The following is a 22,966-nucleotide window of genomic DNA, read 5'->3' on the forward strand; positions in this document are numbered from 1 at the left end:
TAGACCTCAGACTTGTAGGTATCTTTAATATTTAGATATAAAATATATATCTGTTTATGGAGGGCTCTGTTTTATGATTTTACATACTATGGGGCTCATTTTCAAAAAGGACAAGTCCAAAAGATGGCATAAACCTGCACTTGAACGTCTTACTAGTCAAAATGTCCAAGTAGTCATTTTTAAAACTGACTTTTTAGACATCTTTCTGATTGTTTTGTCTCCAATGTATCTAAATCATAAGGGGGAGTGTTAGAAGTGTGTTTTGGGTGGGATTATTTTACAGCGATAAACATTTTACAAAAAGTCCAGGGCACAATTTGGACATTTTGGGCTAGATCTGTTTTTAAAACAAGTAAGGGCCAAAAAGATACCCAGATGACCACTGGAGGGATGAAAATATGGCTCCCACACGCTTCCCCAGAGATCATTGATCCTCTCCCACTCCCCAAATATCTGCATTAAACAGTACTATATGACAGCTACAGATACTATGCCCGGCCAGTCTGTAGGCAGTAATTAGTGCTATAAATTAATTATCAGTAATTAGTCCTAAGTTATACGGCTCTCGGGGGTCTAGGGAAAAGCACAAAATTACAAATCCAGGGAACAAACCTTTTGCTTGCTTCTTTACTTGGGTTAAGGCAGACAAAGTAAGGTAAAGAAGGCTTTATTCAGAATTTTAGCATTCCATAGAAAGAATAAAATTGTGGCATACAACAATGCTAAGATTAGATATATGCATATATATAGCACCGTTAGTGTGCAAACACTTAGCAAATCAGGATCAGGCACAGAATATGCATGTAGAAACTCAGATTTCCTAGAGACAGAAAAAAACACACAGCTAAAGTTTATAACTAAGTTAATTACCATGTCCTATAAACCTTTCTTTTTCAGGCAACTGCCCTGTAACTCTATCTAACCAGCTGAACAGTAGAGAAAATTCCTGCTCTCACCATTAGTTTATAGAGGGGTGTCTTCACGGGGTGTGAAGAATTTCTCTTCCCAGGTAGCTATCCCGAAGCATGCCCAAGTTCTGCTGGTCTTAGACAGATTACTGCAATGCTGATGTACCAGGTCTTGTCGTATGGTAAATGCCTGCACAATAGCTGTCAGTCTTGTGTGTGTCTTTCAGAGGAAATGTTCACAGGTCTCTGAATTCAGACAGTCTCTCACTCTCTTCCCAGGGCATCACAGCACAAGGAAATTTCTTGGTAATCTTGTTTCTGGGGTAGCACACAAAGTTACACAAATCTAAGCACCGAACTCATCTAGCACCTCTTTGTCTGCCTAGCACCTCTTTGTCATCTAGCACCTCCCTTCTCGGCCATGGGTGCCCCCCCCCCCCAAGGATCAATCAGTGCCCGTCCTGCAGGGGCATTCTTCGGTCACATAGCAGAATGATAAAAGCCTGCTTGCTAGATGGAGCCACAAATCATGCCATAAAGATAAGGTACCAGGCACGAATTGTCCAAGTTTTGCAGATGTAGTCTCTCTCCTCCACCCAAAAATGGTGGAAGTGGATAATAAAAAAACAATGAATAAAAATACTCCACTTATTTAATATAGGAGCACTATCCATAATGGAAGAAAAAGCCTAAGGTATTATCACGGCAGAGCAAAAAATTCTCAAACCTCCTCCACCCACATCATCGGCAAAAAACTTGTGAAGATGCAAGTGATACAACATATAAGCCATATAAGCTTATATGTTGTATCACTTACATCTTCACAATTAGAAAAGGCAGCTAATGAACTTAGTCCTGCATAAATAGAGTAGTGGTTTTTGCACATTCCCTTCAGAAGTTTTTTGCCGATGATGTGGGTGGAGGAGGTTTGAGCATTTTTTGCTCTGCCATGATAATACCTGAGGCTTTTTCTTCCGTTGTGGATAGTGCTCCTATATTAAATAAGGGGAGTATTTCTATTCATTGTCTCTCTCCTCCACACATTCCCCCAGGAAGCGAGGGGCCCCAGTGCTGGTAAAGATGATCTTGTCTTAACACACATAGCTAGTAAAATTCCAAGGTGCTGCAAGCGGGAGAGAAAATGGTTCTTGGCCTAAAAGGCCTCGAGATCGTCACAAAATCAACGAAGTAAAAAAGAGATATTATTCCAACCATATTACGAAAGCAAAAAATTCCTATGCTTTATTTTCGTTTTTTCTTAAATTAATTTATTTATGCTTTTTCAAACAATAACACAAGTATCCACTTGTTACAGCAAATCAGAGTATCCAATAATAGCAAGGTAAATTCCAATATTAACATAAAAATCAAAAGAAAAGTCATTCCAATATAATTAGAATATAGAAGAGACACAAAATTTCAGAGATAGGGGGATATCAATTAACAAGAAACAAACCAATATAATAAAGAAAATGGCTTAACGTGTAGTAAATATCCGGTCTTCAATTACTGCTACCCTTATAGCATTTTCTTAGTATCCAGAATGCTAAGGTGTTCAGGCACATAAAAAGATATATTTAATTCCGATGTATCTTATTAAACATTTACAAGTAACTAAGCAAAAAGGTTGCCCCCAAATTCTTTACTTCCTCTCTCATAGCAAGAAACAACTTCCTCCAATCTTGGGTAGACTTTGTCACATCTGGAAAACTCCAAATTCTCTGACCCAAAAACAGGGCCTGAGAGTGTTGGAAGAAGATTCTCATTAAAGAATTTAAATCTTGTTCAAAAACTAAGGACACTATGGGCTCCTTTTATCAAGGCGCACTACAGGGGTTAGCGCGTCGGACATTTCATCACGCGCTAACCCCTGCGGCAGCCTAAAATCCTAACGCCTCGTCAATGGAGGCGTAAGGTACTAGCGCGGCAGGCGATTTAATGCGAGGTATTCCGCGTGTTAATCCGTTACCGCGCCTTTGTAAAAGGACCCCTATAAGTGTACCATGATATTCAATATCTTCTTGGGTGGTTTCCAATATACCAGTCAGATTATTTAAATCAATAGAATGAGGTTTATCATTTTGTTTAGCTGGTAAAGAGGATTCAACTTTTCTTGGAAGATAAAATGCCTTATTACTTCAGCAGGAAATTTAAAATTCTCATTAAGGTACTTTTTGAACATATCAAGTCGAGTAGTAGACAAAGGCTTAGGAAAATTTATATCGCTAAGATTAAGTCTCCTACTATGGTTTTCCAATTGTTCAGTCTTCTTTAAAAAGAAAAGTCTATCTTTAGTCATAGTTCCAGTTGATTTTGAACTCATGCAATTTCTTTATTAATTTGCTCAAATTTACCAGTAGTTTCAATTTGAATATTGTGTATCGAGGTAGAAAGGTCGTCCAGTTTATTCACTATTGTACTTATATCACCGGCAGATTTTGTAGCCGCATCTTCTTTCTTCTGGAGTACTCACCAAATGCTGTCCAATGTCACCTTAGTTGAGGAGGTGTCCTCCGCTCCTGGACTTGATGAAAACTCGGCACTTGGGGCATTGTCAGGCTTCCCACTGGACTCAGAAGGACTGCTGGGCTCACGTTCTCGACGTCTTCTGGCGCCGGCTTAGGTGGCAAACAGATAGCTGGAGGGGAGAGTGAGATCTCAAATCCCAAATCCCAAAGCTCTGGATGCTCCCTCAAACAGAGTCATTGCTGGGCTCTTACCCCCTTTGAAGCTGGCCGGGGAGCTGGTGAGAAAATGCTCCATCCAAACTTGACCAGGCAAAGGGGATCAGCCCGGAGAAAGCCCATACATTTAGTGTGAGGCATCGTCGATGAGAAGAAAGAAGAAAAGCCCTTCTTTTACAAGATAAATTCTGAAGAACAGCAAGGCATGGTGGAGCATAGTTCACTAGCTGTTAGCACGCCGCCGCCATTTTGTCTCTCTACTCCCTCTGCTCTATTTTCTATTCTAAAAATACTAACACCACCAAAGTAAAAACAGGTTAATAGCCAAAAAAGCTAGCCATCAGCACAAACTCTAGCAACTTATTTCGTTAAAAAGGTTGAAAAAATCAGAGCCAACATCCAAGCAAAAATACCCCCAAAGATTATAAAGAAAGACGAACCACTAAACTTACCTGTCTCAAAATGTTCCAAATTCAACACACTTACACTAACTGACTTAAAAAGACTCCTTCAAAATATAAATACCAAAGGTTCTAGACTTGACCTGTTCCCCCCAATACTCATAAAAATGTTTCCTCCCAATTCTTGGACCAATTATACACAAAATAGTTACTAGTAGTCTATCCACAGATACAATCCCCAAACTGGAAAAAATCATCTATTCGACCAATCGTAAAAGATCATTCCACGTCTTTCAATGCCAAATTACCGTCCAATTGCCAATCTTCCATTTCTTGCAAAGCTAACAGAAAGAGTAGTATTTAACCAAATTACAGACTTTATTGAAAAAACACAAGTTTTGCACCCTAATCAGATGGCTATACGCAGGAAACGATGACAAGAAACTGACTGGGTTGATGGTCAGTCTAGAAGAGGTATGCAGGCAGATTGATAGAGGGAGTGTATGGCGCAGTGATTAAAGCTACAGCTTCAGCATCCTGAGGTTGTGGGTTCAAACCCACGCTGCTCCTTGTGACCCTGGGCAAGTCACTTAATTCCCCCATTGCCCCAGGTACATTAGATAGATTGTGAGCCCAGACAGGAAAAAATGCTTGAGTACCTAAATAAATTCATGTAAAACCGTTCTGAGCTCCCCTGGGAGAACGGTATAGAAAAGTGAATAAATAAATAAAAACGATATATCCCCTGAACCGGATGGCATCCATCCGAGGGTAATCAAGGAACTGAAAGGGGTTATAGCTGAACTGCTTCAACTAATAACCAATCTGTCGATCAAATTGGGAAGTATTCTGGAAGACTGGAAAGTGGCAAATTTTATGCCGATCTTCAAGAAAGGTTCTAGGGGAGATCCGGGAAACTACAGACTGGTGAGTCTGACCTCGGTACTGGGAAAGATGGTAGAGGCGCTGATAAAGGACCGCATCATTAACCACCTTAACGGACACAATCTGATGAGGACCAGCCAGCACGGCTTCAGCAAAGGAAGATCTTGCTTGATGAACTTGCTGCACTTCTTCGAGGGAATTAACAGGCAGATAAACAAGGGTGACCCGGTTGACATTGTAGTTGACATTGTATATCTGGATTTTCAGAAGGCGTTCGACAAGGTCCCGCATGAATGACTACTTTGAAAAATTGCCAGCCATGGAATCGAGGGTGAAATACTCACATGAATTAAAAACTGGTTGGCAGATAGGAAACAGAGAGGGGGGGTAAATGAACAATACTCGGACTGGAAAAGCGTCACGAGTGGAGTGCTGCAGGGTTCATTGCTTGGACACATGCTCTTCAACAAAATTATAAACGACCTGGAAATTGGTACGACGAGCGAGGTGATAAAATTTGCAGACTATACGAAGTTATTCAGAGTAGTGAAGACGCAGAGGGATTGCGAAATCCTGCAACGTGACATAAACACAATCGAGCAATGGGCTGCGACATGGCAAATGAGGTTTAACGTGGATAAGTGTAAAGTGATGCATGCCGGTAACAAAAATCTTATACACTAATACAGGATGTCTGGTGTGGTACTTGTAGAGACCCCCCAGGAAAGAGACTTGGGAGTACTGGTCGACAAGTCAATGAGGCCATCCGTGCAATATGCGGCGACGGCTAAAAGGGCGAACAGAATGCTGGGAATGATTGAAAAGGGGATCACGAACAGATCGGAGAAGGTTATCATGCCGCTGTACTGGGACATGGCACACCCCCACCTGAAATACTGTGTCCGGCACTGGTCGCCGTACTTGAAAGACACAGTACTACTCGAAAGGGTCCAGAGAAGAGCGACTAAAATGGTTACAGAGCTGGAGGAGTTGTCATACAGTGAGAGATTAGAGAAACTGGGCCTCTTCTCCCTTGAAAAGAGGAGACAGAGGGGACATGATCGAAATGTTCAAGATAATGAAGGGAATAGACTTAGTAGATAAAGACAGGTTGTTCACCCTCTCCAAGATAGGGAGAACGAGAGGGCACTCTCTAAAGTTAAAAGGGGATAGATTCCATACAAACATAAGGAAGTTCTTTTTCACCCAGAGAGTGGTGGAAAACTGGAACGCTCTTCCGGAGGCTGTTATATGGGAAAACACCCTCCAGGGATTCAAAACAAAGTTAGACAACTTCCTGCTGAACCAGAACCTACGCAGGTAAGGCTAGACTCATTTAGGGCACTGGGTTTTGACCTAAGGGCCGCGGCGGGAGTGGACTGCTGGGCACAATGGACTACTGGTCTGACCCAACAGTGTCAATTTTTATGTTCTAATGATTTAGAATCAAACACTCAACAAAAATTCAATGATTGGTTTAATGAGTATACTGTACTTTTTGTATCACCACAAATCAGTTATGCTCACGTCTCCCTAGATTAGAGAATGATACGGGGAAAAAATTTGTCCCAGTCCGCTTGACTATCATCCCTGTCACCACCCCATCCCCGCGACCACTGTCCCCGCCCTGTCCCCATCCCCGCCCCATTCCCATGACCACTGTCCCTGCTACTACTATCCCCGCAGCATTCATACTAGCCTCAGTACTGCAATATTTAGCTTATTCCTTCCTTATAAATCAAAGTTCTGGCTGCTGAACTAGAGAAGATGTTCAGCTGGCAAGGCTTTGTTTATAAATTTTTATCAACACAACTAATATACTACTTTAACCTAAAGCAAAAAAAAAAAAAAAAGGAAATAAATAAATATAATTTTTTTTCTCTACTTTTGTGGTCTGGTTTCTGCTTTCCTCATCTTCTCATTCAACTCCTTCCATCCACTGTCTGTCTTCTCTCAGCGTCTTCCATTTGCTCTGTTACTGTGCCTCTCCCTTAACCCAACCCCCAATTGGTCTGGCACCCATAGTCTAGCATCTCTGTCTTATTCCCTTCCAGCGTCTTCTCCCCACTCTCTGTTCCCCATTTCCCTTCCAGCGTCTTTTCCCCGCTCTGTTTTCCCCATTTCCTTCCAGCGTCTTCTGCCTGCTCTGTCTTCCCCATTTCCCTTCAGCGTCTTTTCCCCGCTCTGTTTTCCCCATTTCCCTTCAGCGTCTTCTCCCCGCTCTGTCTTCCCCATTTCCCTTCAGCATCTTCTCCCTGCTCTGTCTTCCCCATTTCCCTTCAGCATCTTTGCCCCTCTGTCTTCCCTGTTTCCCTTCAGCATCTTCTGCCCCTCTGTCTTCCCATTTCCCTTCAGTGTCTTCTGCCCACTCTGTCTTCCCCATTTCCCTTCGTCTTCTGCCCACTCTGTCTTCCTCTATTCCCTTCAGCATCTTCTCCCCACTCTGTCTTCCCCAATCCCCATTTCCCTTCAGCGTCTTCTCCCCACTCTGTCTTCCCTTTCAGCGTCTTCCTCCCACCACCACCACCCTTCCCTCTCACCACCTCACCGCCCTTCAGCACCCCTCGCGCAGATTGAGAATCTCCCTCCCTCCCCCTTACCTTTAAGGCACGCTAGTAAAGTAACTCGCTGAAGTCGGCCGAGCCTGCCTGCAGTTGCGTGTGTGTGGGCGGAAGCTTCTCCTCTGACGCAACTTCCGGTTGCGTTAGAGAAGCTTCCGCCCACACACACGTGACTGCAGGCTGGCTCGGCCGGCTTCAGTGAGCTACTTTACTAACGTGCCGTGAAGGTAAGGGAGGGAGAGGGAGATTGTTTTGGTAGGTAGGAAGGAGGGAGGGGAATGCGTGCGATCAGTGACCATGCGCGTTCCCTCCCTTAACTGCGGGGACAAGGCCATGGGGCGGTGGATGGTCTTGTCCCCGTGCCCGCAGTGAGCAATTTTTCACCCCCTCCACCGTTTTGGCGGGTTACCCATGGCTAGCCGTGGGTAACATCCACTATGTCATTTTCTACCCTAGATCTTTCTGCAGCTTTTCACACTATTAATCATTCACTTCTACTTCACAGACTTTCAGACCTTGCATTGAATTGGTTTCAATCTTATCTCACAGATTGCCAATCCAAAGTAACTTTCAATAGCTCATTATCCAACTCCTTCCCCAACACCTTTGGTATTCCTCAAGGATCAATACTCTCACCACTCCTTTTTAATATCTTCCTTTCGCCTCTCATGACACTCAGTCAATCAATTGGACTCACGATGTATGCGTCTGCAGATAACATACAAATTCTTTACCCACTAGACACCAAGAACCCCAATGACGTATCTGATTTAAATGCAAAACTAGAACAAATTAGCGGCTGGTTAAGTGACAATATGCTAGTGCTAAATATTAACAAAACAAAGTTATTCCCGTGGAAAGATGGCCTCACCTTAAAATCACCTATTCTAATAAACAACTGTGTTCTCCAATCAGTCACCTCAGTTAAAATCCTAGGTGTAATGCTTGATCAGAAACTTACTTACCATGACCAGGTTAGTACTGTCGTTAAAAACTGCTTTTTCAAATTACACATGATAAGATCTCTAGCAAAAGTGCTAGACCCAGCGGCCCTAAACAAACCAACTCTCTGGTTATTATAAAATTGGATTACTGTAATTCCCTTTATAAAAACCTACCTCAAAAAGAAATAAGATGTCTACAAATTATACAAAATTCAGCAATAAAAATCATAATGAACTCAAGGAAATTTGATCATGTCTCGCCACTTCTGAAAAATGCACACTGGTTGCCAATCCCCCATAGAATAACCTTTAAATTAGCACATTTAAAATCCGTCAGTCAAAACAACCTGTTTTCCTGGACAAACTACTTACCCCTTATGCCCCCTCAAGGACGCTAAGATCAACAGATCATAATCTACTATAAATCCCTTCCTTAAAAGTTATTAACACACGACAAGATGATATTTTTTCAGTAAACTGCACAGCAAACATGAAACTACTTACCATCATCTGGCATCCAGTGATCACTGCATGGTACAGTTTAATATTAAGTCAGGAATAGAGAGGGCTTATTTAAAAATAAAGGTTCTAGACTTTTAAAAATCTAACTTTGTTTAGATGGTGGATTATGTCAAGGAATTGTTGTCTTGATGGGAACGTCTGAAAGGAGAAGAAATTAAGTGGGCAATAATGAAAGGAGTTGGTAATCTTTTTGTGATGTAAGTAAGTAAAAATAAGAGGAAAAGAAGGCCGCTTTGGTTCTCAAAAATAGTAGCTGAGAAGGTAAGGAATAAGAGGTTAGCTCTCATAAACTACAAAAGATCACAGAAAGAGGAAGGCAGACAAAAATATCTGGAAAAGTTAGAATCATAGAAACATGATGACAGATAAAGGCCAAATGGCCCATCTAGTTTGCCCAGCCACAGTAACCATTAACTTTTCCTCTCTCTAAGAGATCCCACGCGCCATCCCACGCCTTCTTGAATTCAGATAGACTCTGTAAACTGCTCTGAACTGCTTGTGGCATTGCGGTATACAAAAATAAAGTTATTATTATTATTACTACTTACTCCGGGAGACTGTTCCACACATCTACCACCCCTTCTGTAAAAAAAAGTATTTCCTTAGATTACTCCTAAGCCTATCACCTCTTAATTTCATCCTATGCCCTCTCATTCCAGAGTTTCCTTTCAAATGAAAGAGACTCGACTCAGGTGCATTTACGCCACATAGGTATTTAAACGTTTCTATCATATCTCCCCTTTCCCGCCTTTCCTCCAAAGTTAAGAGCGGCTGGTCAAGTAGTCAGGAAAGCAAAGATACAAATGGAAGAAAAAATAGCTGATAGTAAAATGGGAGACAAGACATTGTTTTAGATATATCAGGAATAGGAAGAAGTGCAAAAGTGGCATTGTGAGACTCAAAAGTGAAGGGGAGGAATATGTAGAATCTGATAAAAGGCTGAACTGCTTAACAAATATTTCTGTTCTGTGTTCACAGCTAAAGATCCAGGAGTGGAACCACAGAAGACAAATGCGAATAGGGATGGTGCAGTGGTAGACCCTGATCGATTTTCAGAGGGTTGTGTTCATGAGGAGCTACCTAAATTAAAGGTAGACAAAGTGATGGGGCTGGATGGTGTACACTTGAGGGTGCTGAAGGAACTTAGGGGAGTTCTGGTGGCTCAGCTGAATGAACTGCACAGATGGCATACATGACCTGATGACCTGGGATGGCGAAGTTCAAGTAGAGTTTTCCTTTTTTTTTTTTTTTTTTAATTCTTTATTCATTTTCAAACTTTCATCAAGTGTACAGGCATTAAATAAACAACATTAAAGTACAACACTTGCAACTCTTATTACTGTATCTTATAATATGCATAATTATAATTAACCCTCATCCCATCCCCCCTACCCATTATTCTTTGCTGAGATAAACAATAAAATGTGACCCTCCCCCCCCAGCATTAGATGGTGTATCTTTCAATAGAAAAAAAAATGGCATTTAATCATTACAATAATTCGTTAATGGCTCCCAAATTTTAATAAAATTCTTATAATTACCATGTTGTATAGCTAATGATCTTTCCATTTTATATATGTGACAAAGTGAATTCCACCAAAACTTATAACTTAGTCTACTATGATCTTTCCTTTTTTTTTTTAGTTCAATAAATTTTTATTGAGTACTAGCTGATGCACGGGTATTTAATTATAGCAATAACACTGTAAATGGATTCAAATAAAGATACTTTATAGTGGTGAATGAAATTATTTTTTTACAGCTTAATAAAAAGTACAATATTCAAATTATAATGTGAAATATTTGACAAAATGAATACAATACAACTAACGCAAACGTGATTATAAACAAAATTTTTAGTTTCACCTCCTGGAGCAAGAACATATAAATTCTTGGGTGAACCCACCCTTGAGCAAGCAACATAGAGTTGTGGGCCGCGAGACCCCCAGAACATATCACCCCAGGTAGTGAGGGATCAGCATACCAAGTTTCGTTCAAATCGGTCAAGCCGTTTTTGAATTACAGGGAGAAAGGCAGCTTTTAACATTTTTTCCATTGGCATGAATGGGTGAAATCTGATTTTCTGTTTGTAGCTCCGCCCACGTGTGCAGGTGGGCCGCGAGACCCCCCAGAACATATCACCCCAGGTACAGAGGGATCTGCATACCAAGTTTCGTTCAAATCGGTCAAGCCGTTTTTGAATTACTGTGAGAATGGCAGCTTTTCACATTTTTTCCATTGACATGAATGGGTGAAATATGATTTTCTGTTTGTAGGTCCGCCCATGTGTGCAGGTGGGACGCGAGACCCCCAGAACATATCACCCCAGGTAGTGAGGGATCTGCATACCAAGTTTCGTTCAAATCGGTCAAGCCGGTTTTGAATTACAGTGAGAATGGCAGCTTTTTTCATTTTTTCCTTTGACATGAATGGGTGAAATCTGATTTACTGTTTGTAGCTCCGCCCACGTGTGCAGGTGGGCCGCGAGACCCCCAGAACATATCACCCCAGGTAGTGAGGGATCTGCATACCAAGTTTCGTTCAAATCGGTCAAGCCATTTTTGAATTACTGTGAGAATGGCAGCTGTTTACATTTTTTCCAGACATGAATGGGTGAAATCTGATTTTCTGTTTGTAGCTCCGCCCACGTGTGCAGGTGGGCCGCGAGACCCCCAGAACATATCACCCCAGGTAGTGAGGGATCTGCATACCAAGTTTCGTTCAAATCGGTCAAGCCGTTTTTGAATTACTGTGAGAATGGCAGCTTTTTACATTTTTTCCATTGACATGAATGGGTGAAATCTGATTTTATGTTTGTAGCTCCGCCCACGTGTGCAGGTGGGCCGCGAGACCCCCAGAACATATCATCCCAGGTAGTGAGGGATCTGCATACCAAGTTTCGTTCAAATCGGTCAAGCCGTTTTTGCGTGATCGCGGCACATACACACACACATACATACCTCCGATTTTATATATATAGATTTTGAAAATTACAGGGAGCAATTCAAATACATTAAAATAATATGCAGCATTGTGTATACAGGATCTACAAATATATATTTAACTGTAGAGATTCATTGTAGTAAGAAAAGCTCAAAGTAATGGAATTGTTCGAGGAGACTGTATGAAGAAAAGATGAAGGAGAACAGAAATAGAGATTAAAAAAAAAAAAAGAGTAAAGAGGAGGAAGGGAAGACAGGAGTGTCTACAAAGCTGAGCGTACATATGAATCCAAAAATGACCATGGTGATTTTTTGCTTTTCAAATTCATGGAGGTTCGGAGTGTAATTTTATTATCATATGCATACGATTCAAATCTATGATACATACATAAAGAGTTCCACCAAAACGTATAGTCTAATAATGAAGATGATTTCCAATTTTTCAGAATGTGCATGAGAGCAGTCACAAACATGGTATCGATGAGTTTAGGAAGACAATTTGATTGCGCGAAACAGGGATGTTGAGATCGAAGTATTATAGTGTCCATAGAAATCTCTTCTGAGCAATTAGTGAGAAATCTCTTCTGAGCAATCTCTTCTGAGCAATTACAAGATTGTATGGTGTTCCAAACTTGGGTCCAAAAAGAGCGGACAAAAGTACAATGAAAAAACATATGATCAAGAGATCCCTCCTCTTTCAAACAATTCCAGCAAACAGAGTCTTGCTTTAAGTTGGCTTTCCACATGCGAAGTGGGGTCCATATTGCATTCCACATAACAAAGAACATTGACTGTGAAACTCTAGAGGATAAAAGCGGGCGGTTTGTTGAAGACCAAAAGAGTTCCCAATCAATGTCAGAAGTCGGAGTGGTGAGTATAATATCCCAGTGTTTCATAGATTGAGGTGAAAAAGTGAAGGAGTGATCTCTCAAAATATTATAGAAAAAAGATATAGCTTTTCCTTTTGATAGAGTCAATAAGGACCAATGGCGGATAGTATTTTTGGAAGTCATGAAGTCAAAGCGTATATGTACAGAAGACAGCACTTCAATGAGTGAGAGCCACTGTGAATAAACAGAAGAGGGAAGCAGGTATGTGGAACAAAATATATCAAAAGGAACTGACGCTGTAAGAGTAAACAACTACTGGGCAAACCATATACCTGCCCGCTGCCACCGTTTCCATGAAAGGGATTTGCCTTGATTTTGAATTTTGGGATTGTTCCAAAGAGACATGAGTGGGCTAACACTAACTGAGATCTCAGCTATTTTGTCTAAATGATGAAGAGCATGCTGCGTTGAATTCAACAGAGAGTACCTTCTCAAATGTCTGGGTATTGATATCGTTAGTAAGCAGGAAATATGTAAAGGTTTGCATAAAAAGCACTCCATTTCAAACCAAGCAGGAGGGTCTTGAGGAGATGAGTCAGTAACCCAGTAAGCTCCATATTTAGCTAGTGAAGCAATATAATATTGATAGAAATCTGGAAAGTTAAGGCCACCATTAATCTTAGAGGCCTTCAGCTTGGCTAAAGCAATTCGAGGTTTTTTCTTATTCCAAATAAATTCAGATAGTTTCCTATTTAGCCAATGGAAAAACGACTTCCAGCATAGAAGAGGAAGCATAGAGAGGATGTAATTAATTTGAGGTGCTAGAGTCATTTTGATGGATGATATTCTACCCACCAAGATAAAAAAAAGTGGAGACCATCAAGATGTAGTATTAAGAACTAAATTTTTTACTTTAGATATATTGAGATCTTGAGCAAGAACCGGATCCTTGTGTATTAAAATTCCCAAGTATTTCACAGCTTCATGTGACCATGAGAATGGAAAATTAGCCAAATCTGATTGAAGAATGTTATCATTCAAAGGAAAGATTTCTGATTTCTCCCAATTGACAGAATATCCGGAGAGGGGGGAATATTGTTTGATAATATGTATAAGATGAGGAAGAGAGGATAGAGGATTTCTAAGAAAAATTAAAACATCATCGGCATATGCTGCTAATTTGAAGTCTCGATCAGATGAGGGGATACCGTTAATTAAGGGGTTTTGTCGAATAGCAGAAAGACGAGGTTCCAACACTAAATTAAATAGCAGTGGTGAGAGAGGGCAGCCCTGTCTAGTGCCTCTATTAAGGGAAAATTTATTGGATAAAGAATTATTAATCAAGATGCGGGCAGTGGGACAGTGATATAGTGTTTCTATCCATTTCATGAAGAATGAGCCAAAATTGTACCATTTCAAGATAAAGGAAAGGCCACTCCACTCGATCAAAGGCTTTTTCAGCATCTATAGCTTGGCCTATTATAGGGTCTGACATTGTTTTAGCGTGAGCGTTAATATGATGAAAGAGGCGCAGGTTATCTCCTATATATCTTTGTTTAATAAACCCTGTTTGATCTTTATGTATAAGAGATGGAATCACTTTGGTAAGTCTTAATGAAAGTAATTTTGCCATTATTTTGTAATCTAAATTAAGGAGGGAGATAGGGCGGAAGTTTTTAACCAAGGTGGCGTCCCTGTCAGGCTTAGGAATTACTACAATGGTGGCTTCAGTGAAATTAAATTGTTTATCTGGAGTGGAATGGAGGAAGTCATAATAATTAAGTATATGAGGAGCTAAGATGGTGCGGAATTGTTTAAAGAATTCGTTAGTAAAGCCATCCGGGCCGGGGGCTTTCCCAGCCGGTAGGGAAGATATGGCAGCTTCTATTTCTGATATGGTTATCGGAAAATCTAATTCCAATTTAACAGAATCTGATATGGTCGGGTGAGTTAAGGAGGAAAGAAAGGAGTCTATATCTGATTCAGGAGCAGCAAATTCGGATTGGTATAATGAAGCATAAAAATTTTCGAATTGAGAGGAAATTAAAGATCTGATTTTGACTAATTGACCTGATGGATCTTGAATAGACGTGATATGTAGTCTTTTGGATTTAATTTTAAGGTATCTGGCCAAAGGCCGACCCATAAGATTATCTCCCATATAATGACCAGAATTGGAAATGAAGATATCATGCCTGGCTGTACATGAGACTAAAGTATTATATTCGTATTTAAGTTTTTGGATACTTTGGAGAATAGTTGGGTCATGTAGGTGATTAGACATATGTTGTAGTTTTAATAGAATTTTCTAATTCTTTTTCCTTTATCATGGATTGTTTTTTTTTTCCAAGAGGCAATTTTTATCAATTCACCTCTAAGGGTTGCTTTGTATGCTTCCCATACAATGGAAGGACAAACTTCAGGATCTTTAGAGTTATTTTCAAAAAATTCCACTGTGAAAGAATTAATTTTTTCAACAGTTTCCTCATCTAAGAGTAAGGTGTTGTTTAGCCGCCAAGAGGGAGATTCTTTGCGTGGAGCCGAGATAGAGATATATAAAGAGATGGCAGCATGATCCGTGAGAGAGATTGGATGTATAATAGCATTGCTAAGATCCTGAATGAGAGAAGAGGATAGGAGAAAGAAATCAATTCTCGAATAGGTATTATGTGGTGGTGAAAAATGTGTGTATTCTCTACCTTTCGGATGAAGTAATCGCCAAGGGTCCACAAGGGAGAAGGCATCATTTAGAGCACAGGTGTCAAAGTCGGTCCTCGAGGGCCGGAATCCAGTCGGGTTTTCAGGATTTCCCCAATGAATATGCATGAGATCTATGTGCATGCACTGCTTTCAATGCATATTCATTGGGGAAATCCTGAAAACCCGACTGGATTACGGCCCTCGAGGAGGGACTTTGACACCCCTGATTTAGAGCATGAAGACCTGTGAAAGACTTGGATTTGGAGGGTTTACAAGAAGAAGATCTATCAATATACAAGTCTTGGGTTTGATTAAAATCCCCTCCCAATATCAGAGAACAAGAAGCAAATTCAATCAGCGCCAGCTGAATATCTTTAAAAAAATCCGGGTGATCTTTAACCGGGCCATATATATTGAGAAAAACAAAATCCACTGAGTGCAACGCAGCATGTACCAGACACCATCTTCCCTCCGTATCTGTTTTTAATGAATGAATAATAGGAGAGAGTTTATCATTAAAAAATATTGAAACACCATTTTTCTTTTTATAAGTTGCAGAGGAATATAAGTGAGTGGAAAATCCCTTTAGTTGGAATTTCGTGGCGGCAGCGGATGGGAGATGAGTTTCTTGCAAGAAGACTATATCTGGGTGTTTGTTGGACACATAATTAGCTATCTTTTTTCTTTTAATGGGATGGTTCAGACCATTCACATTAAAGGAAAAAACATGTAAATCAACCATAGTGAATGATATGTATTGGTGAAACATAGAATATATCTCCTCTGTCGAGAAAAAATAGTTGATGTATTTGTAAGATCAAGTAGACACTCCTGTCTAAGAAGAAAAATAGAAAGAGCAAGAAATTAAGAGAAAAAAAAATCAGTAATGTCAGCATAATGTATGGTCATGAAAGGAATAAACCATACTATCATGCATATTTTAAAATATTTTAAGGGTGCTCCTGTGAGCACGGAAGAATAACACATGTGGAGCAACTAACAAAGTCTACACCTAATCTATCTATATATATATAAAATCGGAGGTATGTATGTGTGTATGTATGTGTGTGTGTATGTGCCGCGATCACGCAAAAACGGCTTGACCGATTTGAACGAAACTTGGTATGCAGATCCCTCACTACCTGGGATGATATGTTCTGGGGGTCTCGCGGCCCACCTGCACACGTGGGCGGAGCTACAAACATAAAATCAGATTTCACCCATTCATGTCAATGGAAAAAATGTAAAAAGCTGCCATTCTCACAGTAATTCAAAAACGGCTTGACCGATTTGAACGAAACTTGGTATGCAGATCCCTCACTACCTGGGGTGATATGTTCTGGGGGTCTCGCGGCCCACCTGCACACGTGGGCGGAGCTACAAACAGAAAATCAGATTTCACCTATTCATGTCAATGGAAAAAATGTAAACAGCTGCCATTCTCACAGTAATTCAAAAACGGCTTGACCGATTTGAACGAAACTTGGTATGCAGATCCCTCACTACCTGGGGTGATATGTTCTGGGGGTCTCGCAGCCCACCTGCACACATGGGCGGAGCTACAAACAGTAAATCAGGTTTCACCCATTCATGTCAAAGGAAAAAATGAAAAAAGCTGCCATTCTCACTGTAATTCAAAACCGGCTTGACCGAATTGAACGAAACTTGGTATGCAGATCCCTCACTACCTGGGGTGATATGTTCTGGGGGTCTCGCGTCCCACCTGCACACGTGGCCGGACCTACAAACAGAAAATCATATTTCACCCATTCATGTCAATGGAAAAAATGTGAAAAGCTGCCATTCTCACAGTAATTCAAAAACGGCTTGACCGATTTGAACGAAACTTGGTATGCAGATCCCTCTGTACCTGGGGTGATATGTTCTGGGGGGTCTCGCGGCCCACCTGCACATGTGGGCGGAGCTACAAACAGAAAATCAGATTTCACCCATTCATGTCAATGGAAAAAATGTTAAAAGCTGCCTTTCTCCCTGTAATTCAAAAACGGCTTGACCGATTTGAACGAAACTTGGTATGCTGATCCCTCACTACCTGGGGTGATATGTTCTGGGGGTCTCGCGGCCCACAACTTAGTAACATAGTAACATAGTAACATAGTAGATGACGGCAGATAAAGACCCGAATGGTCCATCCAGTCTGCCCAACCTGATTCAATTTAAAAAATTTTTTTTTTTTTCTTCTTAGCTATTTCTGGGCGAGAATCCAAAGCTTTACCCGGTACTGTGCTTGGGTTCCAACTGCCGAAATCTCTGTTAAGACTTACTCCAGCCCATCTACACCCTCCCAGCCATTGAAGCCCTCCCCTGCCCATCCTCCTCCAAACGGCCATACACAGACACAGACCGTACAAGTCTGCCCAGTAACTGGCCTAGTTCAATCTTTAATATTATTTTCTGATTCTAAATCTTCTGTGTTCATCCCACGCTTCTTTGAACTCAGTCACAGTTTTACTCTCCACCACCTCTCCCGGGAGCGCATTCCAGGCATCCACCACCCTCTCCGTAAAGTAGAATTTCCTAACATTGCCCCTGAATCTACCACCCCTCAACCTCAAATTATGTCCTCTGGTTTTACCATTTTCCTTTCTCTGGAAAAGATTTTGTTCTACGTTAATACCCTTTAAGTATTTGAACGTCTGAATCATATCTCCCCTGTCTCTCCTTTCCTCTAGGGTATACATATTCAGGGCTTCCAGTCTCTCCTCATATGTCTTCTGGTGCAAGCCTCCTATCATTTTCGTCGCCCTCCTCTGGACCGCCTCAAGTCTTCTTACGTCTTTCGCCAGATACGGTCTCCAAAACTGAACACAATACTCCAAGTGGGGCCTCACCAATGACCTGTACAGGGGCATCAACACCTTCTTTCTTCTACTGACTACGCCTCTCTTTATACAGCCCAGAATCCTTCTGGCAGCAGCCACTGCCTTGTCACACTGTTTTTTCGCCTTTAGATCTTCGGACACTATCACCCCGAGGTCCCTCTCCCCGTCCGTGCATATCAGCTTCTCTCCTCCCAGCATATACGGTTCCTTCCTATTATTAATCCCCAAATGCATTACTCTGCATTTCTTTGCATTGAATTTTAGTTGCCAGGCATTAGACCATTCCTCTAACTTTTGCAGATCCTTTTTCATATTTTCCACTCCCTCTTCGGTGTCTACTCTGTTACAAATCTTGGTATCATCTGCAAAAAGGCACACTTTTCCTTCTAACCCTTCAGCAATGTCACTTACATACATATTGAACAGGATTGGCCCCAGCACCGAACCCTGAGGGACTCCACTAGTCACCTTTCCTTCCTTCGAGCGACTTCCATTAACCACCACCCTCTGGCGTCTGTCCGACAGCCAGTTTCTGACCCAGTTCACCACTTTGGGTCCTAACTTTAGCCCTTCAAGTTTGTTCAACAGCCTCCTATGAGGAACTGTATCAAAGGCTTTGCTGAAATCCAAATAAATTACATCTAGCATATGTCCTCGATCCAGCTCTCTGGTCACCCAATCAAAAAATTCAATCAGGTTCGTTTGGCACGATTTACCTTTTGTAAAGCCATGTTGCCTCGGATCCTGTAACCCATTAGATTCAAGGAAATACACTATCCTTTCTTTCAGCAACACTTCCATTATTTTTCCAACAACTGAAGTGAGGCTCACCGGCCTGTAGTTTCCTGCTTCATCCCTGTGACCACTTTTATGAATAGGGACCACATCCGCTCTCCTCCAATCCCCAGGAATCACTCCCGTCTCCAGAGATTTGTTGAACAAGTCTTTAATAGGACTCGCCAGAACCTCTCTGAGTTCCCTTAGTATCCTGGGATGGATCCCGTCTGGTCCCATCGCTTTGTCCACCTTCAGTTTTTCAAGTTGCTCATAAACACCCTCCTCCGTGAACGGCGCAGAATCTACTCCATTTTCTCGTGTAACTTTGCCGGACAATCTCGGTCCTTCTCCAGGATTTTCTTCTGTGAACACAGAACAGAAGTATTTGTTTAGCACATTTGCTTTCTCCTCATCACTCTCCACATATTTGTTCCCAGCATCTTTTAGCCTAGCAATTCCATTTTTTATCTTCCTCCTTTCACTAATATATCTGAAAAAATTTTTATCTCCCTTTTTTACATTTTTAGCCATTTGTTCTTCCGCCTGTGCCTTCGCCAAACGTATCTCTCTCTTGGCTTCTTTCAGTTTCACCCTGTAGTCCTTTCTGCTCTCCTCTTCTTGGGTTTTTTTATATTTCATGAACGCCAACTCTTTCGCCTTTATTTTCTCAGCCACTAGGTTGGAGAACCATATCGGCTTCCTTTTTCTTTTGTTTTTATTGATTTTCTTCACATAAAGGTCCGTAGCCATTTTTATCGCTCCTTTCAGCTTAGACCACTGTCTTTCCACTTCTCTTATGTCCTCCCATCCTAACAGCTCTTTCTTCAGGTACTTTCCCATTGCATTAAAGTCCGTACGTTTGAAATCTAGGACTTTAAGTATCGTGCGGCCGCTCTCCACTTTAGCCGTTATATCAAACCAAACCGTTTGGTGATCGCTACTACCCAGGTGAGCACCCACTCGAACATTAGAGATACTCTCTCCATTTGTGAGGACCAGATCCAATATTGCTTTTTCCCTTGTGGGTTCCGTCACCATTTGTCTGAGCAGAGCCTCTTGAAAGGCATCCACAATCTCCCTACTTCTTTCCGATTCCGCAGACGGAACATTCCAGTCCGCATCCGGCAGGTTGAAGTCTCCCAACAGCAGAACCTCCTCTTTCCTTCCAAACTTTTGGATATCCACAATCAGATCCTTATCAATTTGCTGCGATTGAGTCGGAGGTCTGTAGACTACACCCACGTAGATAGAAGTTCCATCTTCTCTTTTCAGAGCAATCCATATCGCTTCTTCCTCTCCCCAGGTCCCTTGCATTTCGGTCGCTTGGATATTGATCTTTACATAGAGAGCTACTCCTCCACCTTTATGACCATCTCTGTCCTTCCTAAAAAGATTATATCCCGGTATGTTTGCATCCCATCCATGTGATTCACTGAACCATGTCTCTGTGATAGCAACAATATCTAGATCTGCCTCTAATATCAGGGCTTGCAGATCATGAACTTTGTTGCTTAGACTGCGAGCATTTGTGGTCATCGCTTTCCAGCTATTTTTCAGCGATAATCTCCTTCTTCGTATGGATTTTTGTGTCGTTTCACTTTCCGTTGCAATACTAAGAAATGAGTTGCTGATATTGCTTATGTTGCAGCCTTTACTACTATCACATCTTTTCTTTTGCCGGGGGTGGTCTTTATAATTGTCCTTCGTACATACACCACCCCCACCTTCTAGTTTAAATGCCTGGAAAAATATTGTCTAAATTTCTCTGCAAGGTTTCTTTTTCCTGCTGTAGTAATATGTAGCCCATCAGTGCAATATAGCTTCTTGTCCTTCCATGTATTTCCCCATCCTCCTATGTACCTGAAGCCTTCTTGATGACACCAGGCTCTGAGCCATCTATTAAAGTCCTCTGTGTTTTTCACTCTTTGCTCTCCTTTTCCATATGCAGGCAGTATTTCAGAAAAAGCTAAAGTCTTTACAAAAGGTTTCACGCCCTCACCAAGCTCCCGAAAAGCTTTCTGTGCTGCAAGTGTGGAGTTGTTGGCCAGGTCATTTGTTCCCAGATGGATAACAACATCAGTGTTAAAATCCTTAGTTTCTTCCTTAACTATAGTCAGTATTTGCCTGGAACTCCTGGTAGCTGAGGATCCTGGAAGACATTTCACTATTTTGGTCTCCTCGCCCTGTGTTCCAAGGTTAATGCCTCTGATGATGGAATCCCCCAACAGTAATAGTTTTCTGTTTTTGGCTTTTTTATTTGTACTTAGGGTGCTCTTGTTCTCTTGAGTTTCCTTCATTGGTTCCAGTCCCACCTCCCTTCTGTTTTCCTGAGTATCGCAGTGCACTAGTGGAGCGAAGGAATTCTGTAGAGGTAATATTAGTGAAGGTGGATGTTTCTGTGTTACATGTCGCAGTCTTCCTGAGCCTACTGTGACCCATTTATTCCTGGGCTGTTTTATTCTTTGAGGTAGAGGTGGTAAGTTGGTATGATTTTGTGGAGTGATGGAAGCTGCTTTAATTGTATTCAATTCCTGTTTAAGTTTGCAGAGCTCCTCCTTAATACTGGCAAGTTGAAGACAGATGGGGCAAGCCTTAAGCCTCCAAATAGTATGTCTTGGAATTAAAGCACCACAGTGATTGCATAGAATAAAGGTCATCTTGATTGGTTGTGAAGTCCTGATTATATGGGTCTCTATATATGAATAGTGGTCCCTGGGGTTGGTGGGACTATAAGTAAGACTACTAGTAAGGCAGAAATATAGGCTCTATACCACCTAAAACACAGTATTTTAAACAAAACTGCAGGAAGAAGAAATAAGATTTAACAGAGGAAAGAGAAGGATTTTTTTGTGCTTTTTTATATTTTTTTTTTTAGTAAGAAACAGGGAGGAGAAGAGAAATTAAGCAGATATAATGCTGAAAACCAGTGAAAAGAGCAGAATATGAAATGGTAACTTAGCTTTTAGAAGTTCACAGGGCAGCCTTGTTTCAGCAATGTCCCAAAGATAATGCAATTAACCTTAGAAGTAAAACAGAACCCCTCCCTTCTCCACCTAATCAGCAGAAAACAATGGCTGAATACTGGTAAGACAGAAATATAGGCTCTATACCACCTAAAACACAGTATTTTAAACAAAAACGCAGGTTCTATCAGTGCTACCCTAAAACACAGGATTTATAACAGGATTTTCCCTACTTTAGTCCCCCTGAGCCACAGACACCAGAAATATAGGCTCTATACCACCTAAAACACAGTATTTTAAACAAAAACGCAGGTTCTATCAGTGCTACCCTAAAACACAGGATTTATAACAGGATTTTCTCTACTTTAGTCCCCCTGAGCCACAGACACCAGAAATATAGGCTCTATACCACCTAAAACACAGTATTTTAAACAAAACTGCAGGAAGAAGAAATAAGATTTAACAGAGGAAAGAGAAGGATTTTTTTGTGCTTTTTTATATTTTTTTTTTAGTAAGAAACAGGGAGGAGAAGAGAAATTAAGCAGATATAATGCTGAAAACCAGTGAAAAGAGCAGAATATGAAATGGTAACTTAGCTTTTAGAAGTTCACAGGGCAGCCTTGTTTCAGCTTTATGTTGCTTGCTCAAGGGTGGGTTCACCCAAGAATTTATATGTTCTTGCTCCAGGAGGTGAAACTAAAAATTTTGTTTATAATCACGTTTTGCGTTAGTTGTATTGTATTCATTTTGTCAAATATTTCACATTATAATTTGAATATTGTACTTTTTATTAAGCTGTAAAAAAATAATTTCATTCACCACTATAAAGTATCTTTATTTGAATCCATTTACAGTGTTATTGCTATAATTAAATACCCGTGCAACGCCGGGGCATCAGCTAGTGTGCTTAACTTAGCAGATTATACAATATATGTATTTCATTACATAGCATGGTGAGATAAGAACTTATTGGCACAGTCTGAGATATCAAGTCTGGAATTGATTT

General features: G+C 41.0%; 1 protein-coding gene across 2 annotated transcripts in view; it reads right to left on the bottom strand.

The window, feature by feature from the left end:
• Nucleotides 1-22,966, bottom strand: part of GINM1 (glycoprotein integral membrane 1) — a 103,473-nt gene that overhangs the window by 20,389 nt on the left and 60,118 nt on the right. The window lies entirely within an intron of this gene.

The sequence above is a fragment of the Geotrypetes seraphini genome, chromosome 3 (genome assembly GCF_902459505.1).
Source record: "Geotrypetes seraphini chromosome 3, aGeoSer1.1, whole genome shotgun sequence".
NCBI classification, from domain to species: Eukaryota; Metazoa; Chordata; class Amphibia; order Gymnophiona; family Dermophiidae; genus Geotrypetes; species Geotrypetes seraphini.